General features: G+C 48.4%; 1 pseudogene across 1 annotated transcript in view; it reads right to left on the bottom strand.

Moving 5' to 3' along the window:
* LOC146802286 (E3 ubiquitin-protein ligase TRIM39-like) overlaps positions 1-16,485 on the bottom strand; it is an 83,457-nt pseudogene that overhangs the window by 27,532 nt on the left and 39,440 nt on the right. The gene's annotated exons all lie outside the window — the stretch shown is intronic.

Here is a 16,485-nt window from a genome sequence, read left to right as displayed (position 1 = left end):
TCCTGGTTCCACGTGGTCACTGGCTAGTGACCTTGACTCTGTCCCCTCTGCTTGCAGGTCTCCTCTCTTCTTGATCCCAGCCTTGGGATCCACCGGACACTTCCACCTGACTGCCTGTCAGCATCTTTCTTCAGGCATCCATAGGAGTCAACGACGAAAACGACGCATCTTCACCCCTATGCACCCGCAGCCTGTGGGCTAGGTAACTTGGGTACTCCGGTGCTCATCAGGGTAGTGACTATCCTAGTGTCTAGTTCTCAAGTCTTGACTTCCTAGCTACTCCGGAAGTGCCCTAAATCTATCTAATTCTACACTGTACTATTGCTAGTGACTTTTACGCATTACGCGTGAGAGTTTCCACTCTGCACACGAGTCCCGTGGGCCTTCCACTTCCTAACCTTTGGTAGTATAGTGTAGCCCCAGCGATTCCCTAGGCCTAGGCCTACTCTAATTCCGTGACAGTGGTTCTTATACCACCTACTTAGTATATGGTTTGCGTGGCCCCTAGGGCCTAACTGTATTACTTACCTGTGTGACTTAATGTATGCATAAATAAGACTGTGTTGTACTTACCTCTAATCTCATAAAGAGTGCTGAGGGTTTGACTAGAATAAATACACTTTATTTTATATATATATCTGTTGTGGTGTCCTTTCATTTGGTATTCAAGGGATTATATATGGTATCACAGCTGGCTTCACATGCCATTCAGAGTTTAGCCTAAGACTGCTCTTGTCCATGCTACCACTAGGATAGCTGGTCTATAAGGTTGACTTTACAACCAATCACCATAAGGGTATTTGGACTGATATAAGGTGTACACTAGAACTAGTGACATCATACATCAGGCCAACTTCTCACATTGGTGAGCAGCGGTTGGGATCTGAGCTTGCTGTTGTAATACCATTGTAATCTTGAGATACTAAATTGAAAGATCACACGGATATTGTCTAAGGTACATATAACATAGATTATAATACTTAAGTCCTACTGGACTTAGTAGTTGTAGGTTGAAGGGAGTAACACACCCTGACTACAACTACCAGAGAGGTTTAGTAGAAACAACTAGTGTAGGTAGGTGCACACACCACACCCTCACTAGATCATGTCTCTGAGAGTAGATCAAGTAGATGCTCTCTCAGGAGGGGCAAGCCTGCAGAAGGCCCCCTCTAGATATGATACCTTAACATTCCAGGAGATGAGGCAATTGTGCACCTCCAGAGGAATAAAACAGGGTGCAAACCCTACCCTCCTTCAGTTAAGACAACTCCTAGAGGAGTATGATGCTCTTAGAGCCTCTCAGTCAGGTACCCTAGGTACACAGGAGGGTCTACCCACCACAGAGGAGTCAGATGGGACTTCAGATGAAGAGGTAGTCAGCCAGGGCCAAGTAGGAAGACTTAGCCAGGCTAACCTAAGCTTACATGGGAGTTTGCATGGGGTCCCCCCATACAGACCCCCAAGTAGGCTTACACAGGGAAACAGGAGGGACAGATCCCCTTCAAGGGAATCCATCCACTCCCATGTCTCTAACATCTCTAGTGTTTCCTCTCACAGGGGAATGACTTCCCCTGAGAGAAAGGAACATGAAGCCAGGATGAAAGAAGCTAATCTAAGGATTCAGAGGGAAGAACTTGCCCTTGCCAAGGAGAAGCTTGCTCTGGCTAGAGAACAAAAGTTGAGTGGGTCAGAACCCACTGGTGGCAGCAATATCCCTAAGGATAGAGACAGGCACTATGATAATAGAAACCTGAGCAAGATTGTCCCTCCCTACAAGTGTGGGGATGACATCCACAAATGGATAACTGCTTTGGAGAGGGCTTGCAAAGTACAGCAGGTACCCCAAAGTCAGTGGGCAGCTATCTTGTGGCTCTCCTTCTCTGAGAAAGGCAGAGACAAGCTCCTCACAGTTAGTGATGAGGATGCAGATAATTACACTGTCCTGAAGAGTGCTCTGATTGATGGGTTTGGCCTAACCACTGAACAATACAGGTTGTTGTTCAGGGATACCCAGAAGACACAGACTCAGGACTGGACTGACTTTGTAGATTGTGCCACTAAGGCTCTGGAAGGCTGGCTAATGGGAAGTAAGGTTAAGGACTATACAGGATTGTATAATTTGATCATGAGAGAGCAAATCCTTAACAACTGTCAAGACCAGCTATTGCATCAACACCTGATTGATTCTGATCTGACTTCTCCCCAAGAATTGGGAAAGAAGGCAGATAGATGGGTCAGGACTAGAGTTAAGCAGAAAAACCAGAACCAGGGCGGTGATCAGAAAAAGGCAGACCAGAAGGGTAATGATCAGAAACCAAAAGACCAGAAGTCTTCACCAGGCACCCAAAAGGCTCAGGGGGAGGGTGGTTCCAAAAAGGATAAGAAGAAAGAAGGCCAAAAGAAACCATGGTGCAACTATTGTAAGTCCAACTCACATTGGTTTAGTGAGTGCACCAAAAAGGATAAGCCCCCAGCCACCATTGCCCCTAAGGCAACTGTACCCCCTAGTCCAGCTGTAAGTGGTGGTTCCCAGCAAAAGGGTGTAGTAGGGTTAACCCTGGGAACTGAGGAGGATTCTGGCCTAGTCAGGATACCTACTCAGGCTGTTCTGATCTGTGATGGGGACTTAGCTTTGTCCTCTACTGTAGGCCCCAGTAACCTGGGCAAGTACAGACAGACTCCTTTTATCAACCAAAGAATGGCTCAGGCCTACAGGGAGACTGGGGCTAGTGTCACCATGGTGACACCTGCTTTTGTGGACCCTGGACAGATCATGCTAGGTGAGAATTACCTAGTGACCAACGCTAGCAATGCCACTACCTCCCATAGTGTGGCTATTGTTAACTTCTCCTGGGGAGGGGTAACTGGCCTCAAGAAAGTTGTTGTTAGTTCAGACCTTCCTGTAGAGTGTTTACTGGGCAATGATCTTGAAACTTCAGTTTGGTCTGAAGTGGAGTATAGGACCCATGCAGAAATGCTAGGGATAGATGCACATGTCCTTGCTGTGACCAGGTCACAGGCCAAAAAGTGCAACACTGAACAAGTGCTGGATCCTGAAACTATGGACCAGTCACAACCCAAGAGAAAGAGCAGTAGGGTTGAGGCTGTGCCTTCCCCCCTGCCTCAGGTGGTGGATCAGCCCTCCCAGGAGGATGATTCTGAGAGCCCTGAAGGAACTGTCCTAGAAGAACTTGAACCTGATCAGGTTGAGTTTCTTGGGACAGGGGGACCTTCAAGGGCAGATCTGAGGCAGGCTCAATTAGACTGCCCCTCTCTTGAACCCCTCAGACAGCTGGCTGCTGCTGAGGCTGCAGGGAATGCTCAAGGTACCCATAGAGTGTATTGGGATGAAGGGCTACTGTACTCAGAGGCTAGAGACCCCAAGCCTGGTGCATCCAGGAGGTTGGTCATACCACTGAAGTTCAGAGGCTTCCTTCTCACCTTGGCCCATGATATTCCCCTTGCAGGACATTTAGGCCAGAATAAGACCTGGGACAGGCTTGTCCCTCACTTTCACTGGCCTCACATGTCAGAAGATACTAAGGAGTTTTGTCGCTCCTGTGTCACCTGCCAAGCCAGTGGCAAATCAGGTGGCACCACAAAGGCCCCCCTCATACCACTACCTGTGGTGGGGGTTCCCTTTGAAAGAGTGGGCATAGATATTGTAGGACCAATGGACCCACAAACAGCATCTGGGCACAGATTCATACTGGTGATAGTGGACCATGCCACCAGGTACCCAGAAGCAATTCCCCTGAGGACCACAACAGCTCCTGTTGTGGCAAGGGCCCTGCTTGGAGTATTCTCCAGAGTGGGCTTTCCAAAGGAGGTCATTTCTGACAGAGGTGCCAACTTCATGTCAGGATATTTAACTGCAATGTGGAAGGAGTGTGGTGTGAACTACAAGTTCACCACACCCTATCACCCACAGTGCAATGGGCTTGTTGAGAGATTCAACAAGACCCTAAAGGGAATGATAAAAGGTTTACCAGACAAGCTTAGGCGAAGATGGGACATCCTTTTACCCTGCCTTCTGTTTGCTTACAGAGAGGTCCCACAAAAGGGGGTTGGCTACAGCCCTTTTGAGCTTTTGTTTGGGCATCCTGTAAGAGGACCCCTGTGTTTGGTAAGGGAAGGATGGGAGAGACCTCTCAAACAACCCAAACTGGACATAGTGGATTATGTACTTGGTCTCCGCTCCAGGATGGCAGAGTATATGAAGAAGGCTTCTAAAAACCTTGAGGCAAGCCAAGAACTCCAAAAAGCTTGGCATGACCAACAGGCTGTACTGACTGTTTACCAGCCAGGACAGAAAGTGTGGGTGTTGGAGCCAGTGGCCCCAGCAGCACTCCAAGACAAATGGTCTGGACCCCACACTATTGTTGAGAAGAAGGGAGAAGTCACCTACTTGGTGGACCTTGGGACTCCCAGAAGCCCCCACAGGGTACTTCATGTCAACAGATTGAAGGCATATGTTGACAGGGCAGACATGGGGCTACTCATGGCTACAGATGAGGGGCAGGAGGAAGAGAGTGACCCTCTCCCAGACCTGTTGACTCAGAACCCTGATGATGGCTCAGTTGATGGTGTGGTCTTTTCTGACAGCCTCACTGCCCATCAGCAACAGGACTGCAGGCAAGTTCTGCAGTCCTACAGACATATGTTCTCTCTGACCCCAAGTCAGACAAACTGGTGCACCCATGAGGTGGACACTGGTGACAGTCTGCCTGTGAAGAGTAAAATCTACAGGCAACCTGACCATGTCAGGGACTGCATAAAAGTTGAGGTACAAAAGATGTTGGAGCTGGGAGTCATTGAACCTTCAGAGAGCCCTTGGGCTAGTCCTGTAGTCCTTGTGCCAAAACCTCACACCCAAGATGGTAAGAGAGAGATGAGGTTTTGCGTGGATTACAGAGGTCTCAATGCTGTCACTAGGACAGATGCCCACCCAATACCTAGGGCAGATGAGCTCATTGACAGACTGGCAGCTGCTAAGTTTTTGAGCACATTTGACCTGACAGCAGGCTACTGGCAAATCAGACTAGCTGAGAGTGCAAAGGCCAAAACTGCTTTCTCGACCCCAGGAGGACATTATCAATTTGTGGTAATGCCCTTTGGTTTGAAGAATGCACCTGCCACTTTCCAAAGGTTGGTGAATCAAGTCCTTACTGGGTTGGATGATTATTGTGCAGCTTATCTTGATGATATTGCTGTCTTTAGCTCCACCTGGGAGGATCACCTGGTCCACCTGAGGAATGTTTTAGAGGCCCTGCAAAAGGCAGGCCTCACTATCAAGGCCACTAAGTGCCAGATAGGGCAGAGCAAGGTTGTATACCTGGGCCACCTAGTTGGTGGGGGCCAGGTTCAACCACTGGAGAGCAAGATCCAGACCATCAAGGACTGGACTCCTCCAACTACCCAGACTCAGGTCAGAGCTTTCTTGGGCCTGACTGGGTACTACCGAAAGTTTGTTAAGAACTATGGGTCCATTGTGACACCACTTAATGACTTGACCTCCAAGAAGATGCCAAAGAAAGTTCAGTGGACAGTAAGCTGTCAAAAAGCATTTGATGACCTGAAGCAGGCCATGTGCAGTGCACCTATTCTGAAAAGTCCAGACTACTCCAAAGAGTTCATTGTCCAGACAGATGCTTCTGAGTTAGGTGTGGGAGCTGTTCTTTCACAACTGAATGTAGATGGTAAAGACCAGCCCATTGCTTTTATAAGTAGAAGGCTGACCCCTAGAGAGAAACGTTGGTCAGCTATTGAGAGGGAGGCCTTTGCTGTGGTTTGGGCCCTGAAGAAGCTGAGGCCATACTTGTTTGGCACTCACTTCAAGATTCAGACAGACCATAAGCCCCTCTTGTGGCTAAATCAGATGAAGGGTGAAAATCCCAAACTTCTTAGGTGGTCCATTTCCCTACAGGGGATGGACTTCACAGTGGAACATAGACCTGGGACTGACCATGCCAATGCAGATGGACTCTCCAGATATTTCCACTTAGAACATGAAGACTCAACTGGTCAAGGTTAGTTTAATGTCCCTAAGTTTGGGGGGGGGGTTGTGTAGGAGAGTAGGGTCTGCTTTCTATGTTCACCCCCACTTTTTGCTTTTGCTTTACTGGTTTACGACTTAGATGTGGCTGTGGGCCTGCTGATCAGACCCACAGCCCTGCTGTTCTCTCTCTAAATTAATACTATGTACCTTAGGTGCATAACCCATTTGGATAGGCTCACCTTATTGGCCCCTGTACAGTGTACCCTAGGTACCCAGGGCATAGGTGTATCCTAGGCCTACCAGGGGCTGCAGCATGTATTATGCCACCCCTGGCCTGGCCTTCCATTTTGACACAACTGGCTGATCACTCAGCTGGGGCAAGGTCGTGTAATCACCCCTTGCTTAGGTGTAGTATATCTATACCTAACCTACATATAGACACATGTGTACCTATCAGTCACTCCTATGGCAGGCCTTAACAATCCTGGAGGCAGAGTGCTTGGTAACATGTGAGATGGTGCTCTAGCATGAGCTGAGCCTGTCTGCAGCTTTCGGAACCATGTCCTTATAGCTGTTCTATGATATAGCCTACCATATACTCTTAAAGTGCCTTATAATCTTAAACGGTTATGGTAACTATGGTTTGGCTTTATCAAAACATGTTGTGTAAGGTGTCTAACACTGTGGAATAACACCCCCATGCCATTCCTGGACATGAGGATATCATTCCCCCCTTCTAGAGGGAGAGACATGTTAAAATCATACTTCACTGTTAAATCTCTAACCAGAGCCTCAGCATCACAAAATGGATGCTGCTGCCACGACACAAGTCTGACCTCCTGCTGCTGGGAGTGATCCCAGCCAGGGAGGCCTGGACAATAGGTTTCCTGCTTGGGGAGGTGCTAGCACCTCCCCAGACAGCCTTTAGTGTATTGGGGCAGGGTGGGCTGAAAGGAATGAGACATGCCTGGGGCACACAAGGTGCTCCTTGCATAGTCCAGTTCAAACCGGCGCTGGGGCACTCCAGCCCCAGCTCTGGCGCGAAACTGGACAAAGGGAAGTGGGTGTAACCACCCCTCCCAGGTCCCACCCATAAGGCGTGACCTAGCAGGTAGTCCCAGCCCCCCAGATTAGTATAAGAGTGGGAGTTGGGCCTCAAGACTTTAGATTATCCTGAACCTGCAACTTGAACAGAAACTCTGGACCTTCGAAATTCGACGAAAGAAGAAGACTGAATAATCTCCCTTGTGGCCAAGGAGTGGCTACCCTGTGCAAACAGGCACCATCAAGAGACTACCCTTTGCTTTGCGACCGTTCTACGAGGAACCGACTGCAGAGCCTGACCAGAGCCTTGACTTCCAGACTTCTCCGACCCTCATCCACCTCTCCAGCCGAGCTGAGATCCGTGGAGGCGACGAGCGACGTGGGACCGGCTACCTGGGAAAAGTGGCTAGTAACTTACAGCGCAGCTTCTGAGGTACCCTCGAAGTTGTGCACCGGGGATTGAGAAGCCCCAACCCCAAGCACCATCTGCACCGAAGATCAGCCCCCCACACTCCACGAGTCCTGCGTGGGGCCCTTCTGCATTTTCCTGCTTGCCGCGTCTGTCCGGTTGCTTGCCCGCTGGCTAGTGGCCTTTGTGACGACGCTCCCTGAAATCTTCTGCACTGGTTTGGCACCTCCAGACTGGCTCCCGCTTCTCTGCAAAGAAGAAGCACCCCAGACCTTCCTGGTCTGCACCAGAAGCAAGTCCTCCGTTCTGCGTGGGTTCCGCTTGCCAAGGCTTGGGGAGTCCTAGTCCAACTTCGACGCCGCCGACAGCAAGAGCCTTCGTGGGACAGCTCGCCTCCTGGTCCTGGTCGTCCTCGACGCTTCCTGGTCCTCCTGGCTGCAGCGACAAGCTTCACCTTCACCTGCAACTCTTCACGACATCGCCTGGTTCCTTCCTGGTTCCACGTGGTCACTGGCTAGTGACCTTGACTCTGTCCCCTCTGCTTGCAGGTCTCCTCTCTTCTTGATCCCAGCCTTGGGATCCACCGGACACTTCCACCTGACTGCCTGTCAGCATCTTTCTTCAGGCATCCATAGGAGTCAACGACGAAAACGACGCATCTTCACCCCTATGCACCCGCAGCCTGTGGGCTAGGTAACTTGGGTACTCCGGTGCTCATCAGGGTAGTGACTATCCTAGTGTCTAGTTCTCAAGTCTTGACTTCCTAGCTACTCCGGAAGTGCCCTAAATCTATCTAATTCTACACTGTACTATTGCTAGTGACTTTTACGCATTACGCGTGAGAGTTTCCACTCTGCACACGAGTCCCGTGGGCCTTCCACTTCCTAACCTTTGGTAGTATAGTGTAGCCCCAGCGATTCCCTAGGCCTAGGCCTACTCTAATTCCGTGACAGTGGTTCTTATACCACTTACTTAGTATATGGTTTGCGTGGCCCCTAGGGCCTAACTGTATTACTTACCTGTGTGACTTAATGTATGCATAAATAAGACTGTGTTGTACTTACCTCTAATCTCATAAAGAGTGCTGAGGGTTTGACTAGAATAAATACACTTTATTTTATATATATATCTGTTGTGGTGTCCTTTCATTTGGTATTCAAGGGATTATATATGGTATCACAGCTGGCTTCACATGCCATTCAGAGTTTAGCCTAAGACTGCTCTTGTCCATGCTACCACTAGGATAGCTGGTCTATAAGGTTGACTTTACAACCAATCACCATAAGGGTATTTGGACTGATATAAGGTGTACAATAGAACTAGTGACATCATACATCAGGCCAACTTCTCACACCATAGACCGCACTCCACCCCGACGGGAAGCTCCACAAGGCTCGCAATTACGCAATTTTAATGATGCGTTCGGCCTGGTAGACATTTGGAGATGGTCACATCCCCGGGACGCACTTTACACTTTTCAATCTGGTGTTCATGGTAGTCACTCACGGCTTGACTACCTGTTCACCCAGGCGCAACAGATTCAACACTTCACTGAGTCCACGAGCTTAGCACGGGGGATATCCAACCACTCCCCGGTAAAATCTATCTTCGGAGCCCGTCGGGTACGGCAACCTGGCCCCATAATGATTCAGCCCTGGTTGTTAAAAATCCCACACATTAGAGACTCCTTGCGGCAGGACACTGATTACTATTTTGAAGAAAACACTGGGTCTGTGGCGTCGGCGATAACGCTATGGGGAGCTTACGGAGCAGTTATCAAGGGACGGGCGTTGTCCATGATAGTGGGACACAGGGCTGAACGTAAGCGACGAGTTAGCGAGTTAGAGGCGGAGATACTACACCTCGAGCGCGATGTTTCGCATACCCCTGCCCACGAGACCCAACACACACTTAATGTTAAGAGACAGGATTATAGGCAATTGCTCTTTGAAGATGCCAACCGACGCACCCTTGCTACCCGGCACAGAATACATGAGCTGGGTGAGCGCACCGGTAAACTGTTGGCATGGCTGGAACGTAAGGAATTGGCTGCGCGGTGGGTGGGCGCGATCAAAGGGCCGGATGGTGTACTGATCACTGACCCTCAAAAAATTGCCGAAACGTTTGCAAAGTATTATGAGCAAATTTATACTCCGCCACAGAACTCACAGGCACGATGGGCGGTAGACCTCCTTATGAAACACTATAGAAACCTAAGGTCTGAGCAAAATTATTGAAGTGAGCATCAAAAAGGAACAGCAGAACAAATTTATAATGTTAAAGAGTCTTATGACATAGAAACAGAATCCCATCAGCCACCAGACTGGCGTATATCATCCTTTGGGATCCAGTTGTAGTAGTATAACCCTTTGAAAACTTTAGGGCTAGATGAGTAGATAGAGAGAACTCACTCTCCTGCAAAAATGTAATAGATGCAGGGTATTCATTAAGTACCAACAACTCTTTTTTATGTGATGGTGACTAATGCAGTGCAAGTGAAGAAAAAGTACATCCCAAAGGATGATATACGCCAGTCTGGTGGCTGACGGGATTCTTTTTCTATGTCATAAGACTCTTTAACATTATAAATTTGTTCTGCTGTTCCTTTTTGATGCTCACTTCAATAATTTTGCTCAGACTTTAGGTTTCTATAGTGTTTCATATGTATTGATTACAAGGGATTTGAAACCGATAGGTCTATAAATAAGCTTCCCTTGGACCCTCTGTGAAAAAGTTGTTGATAAACGGTAGAACGCCTTGCCACTATTGAAATGCGCTGTGTTTCCTAGCAAGATAATGAGGCCCTGGAGGCGGATATTTCGGTTGAGGAGATTCAAAAAGCCATTCAAGATATCCGGTCCGGCAAGGCCATGGGCGCCAACGGAATCCCGATAGAGACACTGAAACCTATGGCTCTGAAGCTTGCGCCTCACTTGCTGAACTTGTATAATGAGTGTTATGAGACTGGCGTCCTCCCAGCCGATATCCGCACCGCCACCATAGTGGTTATCCGCAAACCCGGTAAACCAGCGGACGAGTGTGCATCGTACCGACCCATTTCCCTGATCACAGTCGAGGCCAAAATTTTAGCCAAACTGCTGGCCAATCGTTTGCTTCCATATCTCACTGCATTGATCCACCCTGACCAGTCGGGATTCATGCCAGGCCGTAATACTGCACGTAATTTGCGCCGTGTTCACGGGGCACTGGGCCGTGCTGCAACACTCCAAGAAGAAGCACTTTTGCTCGTGCTGGATGCCAAAATGGCATTTGATACGGTGGCGTGGGAGTATCTCTTCGATGTCCTGGCTCGTGTGGGGTTGGGTCTCCGGCTGATCGGATGGATCAGACTGTTATATAACTTGCCCACGGCCCACGTATCAGTTAACAACCGCCGTTCGAGCTCCTTCTCCCTATGCCGTGGCACGAGACAGGGTTGTCTACTGTCGCAGCTTCTTTTTGCCTTGGCACTTGAGCCGCTTGCGGTCTGGATCCGGGGTGACCCTGAAATCAGAGGCCTTAAATGGACAGCACATCATGAAGACCGTATTTCTTTGTATGCGGACGATATTTTGCTGTACCTAGCTTCGCCGGCGCACTCCATCTGTCGGGTACTTCATATTTTTCATATTTTTGGGGCCCACTCCTCCAAATCCCAGATGTACCCCCTTTGGGGTGACCCACCACACAGTCCCAGGGGGTATAACATTCCGGTGGCATCACAGGGTTTCCAATACCTCGGCATCTTTATAACATTAGACCCATTCCTATTTCATGAGCGAAACCTAGCGGGCCCATTGCAGCGGTTCAGGGCAGATGTGGTCCATTGGAAGACATTGCCCCTCACACTCCTGGGTTGGGCAGCCCTTTTTAAGATGCTAGACCTCCCCCGCTTTCTCTATGCCCTACAAAATACGTCCATCCCGATTCCCGAATCCTATTTTTTGAAGATTGAGGCAGCAATTAGAGGTTTGTTATGGGATACCGGGCCGCCTCGAATCGCAATGCAGAAACTCACTATGGGCTGGTACGATGGTGGGATAGGCTTGCCGGACATACGCCTTTATTACCAGGCAGCACAATTGATCGCAGTCAACCAGTGGGTGTTCAGATCTCACGATAATCCCAGTTTCCATACTGAACGCTGGCTTTTGGGAAAGGGAGGGTATAACAGAGCACTATACTCAAACCAAAAAAAAATCTAGGCTTGACTGGCCCTACGGCCCGGACGGTGGAAATCTGGCACAGGCTCCAACGGCGCATGGGTTGGTACGGACGGCTAACTAAGGCCACCCCACTCTGGGAGCCTGATTGTCTGGGGCGTCTGAGCACCTGCGCAGGTTTCGATAAATGGGACCTTATTGGTATCTCTACGGTGGGGGATGTATGGATTAAAGGAAAAAAGGCGTCATTCGCGGAGCTCCAGTTAAATATCAGATCGCACCCTCAGAGTATTTTCGATATCTTCATATTAGCCATGCTATCGACGGCGCCCTTCCTGCTGGTGCCCCCCTTCCAGACTCCTCTCCTTTGGAGGACAGGCTGTTGCTGGACCCAATGGACCGTAGGGCTATCTCCTTGACATATAAGAAGTTAATTAATAATCGTACCGACCCAATGCGGAAATTAAGGGCCAGGTGGGAGACAGACTTGGGAGAAATGGCTGACGAGGACTGGACTGAAGCGCCATCTTCCCCTCGTGAGGTAGCAATACCGATGCGACTTCGCCTCGTTCAGCTCAAAATTCTGCATCGTGTGCATTTTGATGCTAAACTGTTGTATAAATTGGGAAGACGTCCAGATACGCTCTGGCTACGACACTGTCACCAGATAGGTACATTTCTACACATTCTACGGGCTTGCCCCCATATTCAGCAGTACTGGATAGAAGTCACCCGACAGATGGCGAGGTCCATAGATAAGCCCATTACCCCCTCTCCCCAGCTCTGCCTCCTTAATGTGTGGGAAGATACGGACCTCACCCAGGCGGAGCAGGAGTGGTCGGCTGTGGGTTGGGCCATTGCTAAAAGGAATATTGCCCAGAAATGGGGGATAGACACCATGCCGCTGCTGCGCGTATGGGCCACTGATATGGATCAGGCCATGGTGGCGGAGAAAATGGTATACAAAAGTCGAGGCTGCCAGCGGAAGTGGGATCACAAGTGGGGACGTTGGAACAAATATCGGGGGGACATCTGTATTTCTCCTACGGTTGAACTTAGGAGGGGGAGACGGGCTATACTGGATAAAATGGGGGCACGCGCGGTCACCTGAAAGCTTAAGGCCACCATTCATATACGGTATACGGGGGGCCCCCCGATCCTCACATGTATATGTAACCACCTCTGTAATGCCTCACTAATTTGACTCAATGCTTACTACCCTGAATGTATCACTTGTTGTCTCCAAAGCCCGAATGTATACTTTGCCTGTGAAGGTGCTAATTAAGTGTCATGACTGCTGCAATGTTGTGGATTTTGTTTTCAATAAAATTGTTATTGAAAAAAAAAAGAACTGGTGGCATTCATTCTAGACACACAAGGTGTGGGGAGCGACCACAACTGTAGTGCTTCCGCCAGAAATCCTGGAGATATTGAGGGAGAGAAAGTTGCAGGTCCTCAAGGTGGCATGGGTAAGGACAAACAGCGCAGGGGCAGCAAGCAGACAAAGATTGACCAGTTCACGGTACAGGGAGCGGGTACCACCACATCACAGTTTCTTGAAGAGGCGACAGAACCTGCAATGGAGCCTTCAGCGGACCAGATTCTGGCAGCAATTGAAGCCTCAGGCCAAAAACCAAAGCCATGGCCATAGACATGAACCTCCTCCACATCGACCTTCGCACGGTAGTGGAGCGATCAGTGGAAACGGAGACACAGGTCACGGAAGTGCAGGGGGAGATCTCCATATTGAGGGTGACGGTGGACGCCCAGGCGGTCTGCTTGAGTCGATTGGAGGCACGGATGGAATATGTGGGGGGCTGGTCGTGCAGATGTAACCTATGATTTATGGGATTCTCTGAGGGCGCCGAGGGTAACGTCCCAGAGACCTTCATGGAAGACTGGATCAAGACGGCACTCACAAACGTGACACTATTTTTTGTGTTGGTCATTGGTCCCACCGCCGCAACCAGGAGCTCGACCCCGAAGCATAATAGGGAAATTTCTCAAGTACAGAGAACGGGATAAACTACCATGAGGGGTTCGGAGCCATGGAGACCCGATATTTGTAAATAGCAGTATACGAATATTCCCAGACTATACAAGAGCTGTCCAATTGCAATGGCAGTCCTTTGGTAGTGTCAAACAAAAGCTAAGAATGATTGGCTTTTTATCATAATGCTAGAGAACACTTGGGACTGGCTGGAGGTCCAAAGTGCTGAATGTCAGCCTTCGACATCTACGGGACGGGCTCGGGATTCACTGTGGCAGGGAAAAGGCCCCTCGGCTACTTCAAGGAGACAAAGCCAACGTAGACGCCGTTCCAGATCTGCTGTGAGAATGGTGGTGCAATCTGGTGGTACTCTGGACCTAGCAAAACAATGACAGGAGTGAGAAGCAGCCAGGGCCTTAGTTGAGGCAGTTACTTCTGCTGATTCCTCAAGCACAGAATCGGATCTGTTGGGGACTCACGAACACCCGAGCGAGCAGATGGTCGAATATGGACACATATTTATGGACCACACTGAAGGTGCTGTTGAATGATGTTGCACTTGCCCCTTGCGTGACAGGCATGAGGAGGGCTGGAGGGGGAATGCCACCCAGTAGGACGACGGGACTGATTAGTCTGTTTGTTGAGGCTCCCCCCTGGGACACTCGTTCATTGTTGTACGGACTTTAAGTGAGGTGTGATAAGATGAGGTGGTGGCACTGATAGAGGGCCCGGGTCTTTCACCCACCAAGCTGCCAACCCTCCCTTTTTCCCTTGCTCTATTATACTTTACTTCTTGTTTTTCTCCCATATCTTCTCCTGTTTCTACTTTTCTGTGGTGTGACTGATTACGTGACTACCAGTGTGAGTACCTCAGAGTATTAGGGAGCAGAACTGCTGATTGAGCTGCCCTCTGGGGTGAGATCTGACTGTTTTCTGCCCCTAAGATATATTACCAGTTTATACCCAATAGAGGGATTGTACACACACATTGAGACTGTTTTTGGGTTGGTGGGAGTAGCATTATATGTGGGAGTACACTAGCAAAGTTGAAAGGTGTTTACCCGGGTGGTATAATGGGAGTCGCATATCGTTTGGGGTTATAATCGTTGTTGAAGCATCAGTTGTGCGTCTGAGGGTGGCGGGGGTTTGGGAATGGTGTGGGGAGGTGTGTCTGCGGAGGAGGAGAGCGAGGGGGGATGGGATGTTACGAGATGGGTGAAATTTTATATTTGCCACATGGAATGTGAGGGGTCTAAACTCCTTCGTGAAACTGTATAGTACACACATCTATCTTAGAAGGATTAGAGTTCATTTAGCTCTCCTCCGAGAGACACATATGTTGGAGACAGAAGCCCAGAAACTCCCCAAAAAACGGAGGGGACAGCTTTACTCATCCATTTTTCATCCTATGCCAGAGAGGTATCCATATGGGTGGCTCGGGGCTCTTGTTTCAGCTGAGTGGCCGGGTTGCGGACGTGACAGAATGCTACATACTCATACACAACCTTTTGAATGGCCGGAATATCTGCTTGCTTAAAGCAGTGACAAGAGTGACTTTTTCAAGGCCCTAGAAATGGAATTATATACTCCATCCGGAAATTCACGGGACAACTATTGGAACATTGGCCCTTTTCATTGTATTCCGCTACACATGGAATCACTTCCCTCGTTTCACCTGGGTGACCAGTTTTCATTCTAAACTGGTCTACTTTTATATGTTGTTATTTGCACTTCCCTTTTTACTACTCAGGAGACTTTGCTCTCCTTACGGTGTACTGATTTTTACTTTTCTGCACAATCCTATATTTTCCTCAGCATGTTTGCATATACATGCAGTTTTATATATATTTTAAATAGATTCCGACAAGATCCTCTCTGTATCGACGGACTACTTTTGGACATTGTCCTTACTACAGGGCGCTCAGGTATTCTACATTTTTATTAAAATCTCACAACTAATATATATTCTTTCCTTGAATGCAAAAAGGAACACCAAATACACATATTTCTTTGTATCTTAGAGAGCACAATGCATGCAAAATCTAGTTTTTCACTTGTATTATAATATATACTGGCATTCCCTGTGGCCCTCATGGGTTCTCTTCTTTCGGTCAACATCACCTATCATGCGTACCACTTTTTATGGCTTTGGGTGAGCTGATGCTACAATGCATTTTTACACAATATCCTCAGTGCGTTGTGACTGGCATATATAATTTCATGTCACTATTTTCCTTTGCCTCATCACTGCTATATGAGGTTGACACATATGAATTTTACGTAAAAGATTTCACGAGAGATGATGTTCCATACCAATGTATGTATATTTTCTGCAGCCTTGACAGAGCCCAATAGACGAAACATGGGTCGGCTGCTTTTGCTCGTATAGACCAGATATTGGCTGTTCCTGCTTATATATAAACCAAACATTGTGGAAACTAAAAATGGAATAAGATAACTTCACAAAAAAGGGCAAATAATTTGATGGACTTCACATTAGGACTACTTTCTTTATTAAATGGGCTTTCTATGTGTGCTCTAGTACTTATTATTTTTTTGTAATTTTTGCCAAGGACATTGTCCTAAGCAGGTGAACACCTTAGGTGGCAGAGTGTCTGTAGTACCATGGTAGCTCCTCTACCCCACATGAAGATATATGTGTATGATCTAACATCCCTGACAATAGTGCTGAAAATTGGATCTGCAATTGTTGTGAGCATAGCCACCATGTGTGTTTGTATAGTTAGGAAATTTTGACTTAGTTTTTGCACAACTCTGATTTGAGTAAAACGTAAAGAGCTCTTTCCAGAATGTGCTTGCGTTTTCTGTGTGTTCAGGTTACTTTTCTTAGGACTTCAGTTAAACTTTAAAGATGCAAACA

This window comes from Triturus cristatus, chromosome 8, assembly GCF_964204655.1.
Source record: "Triturus cristatus chromosome 8, aTriCri1.1, whole genome shotgun sequence".
In the NCBI taxonomy this organism is placed as follows: Eukaryota; Metazoa; Chordata; class Amphibia; order Caudata; family Salamandridae; genus Triturus; species Triturus cristatus.
Note: the sequence above shows the minus strand (reverse complement) of the source record. Positions and strands in the feature narration are given on the sequence as shown.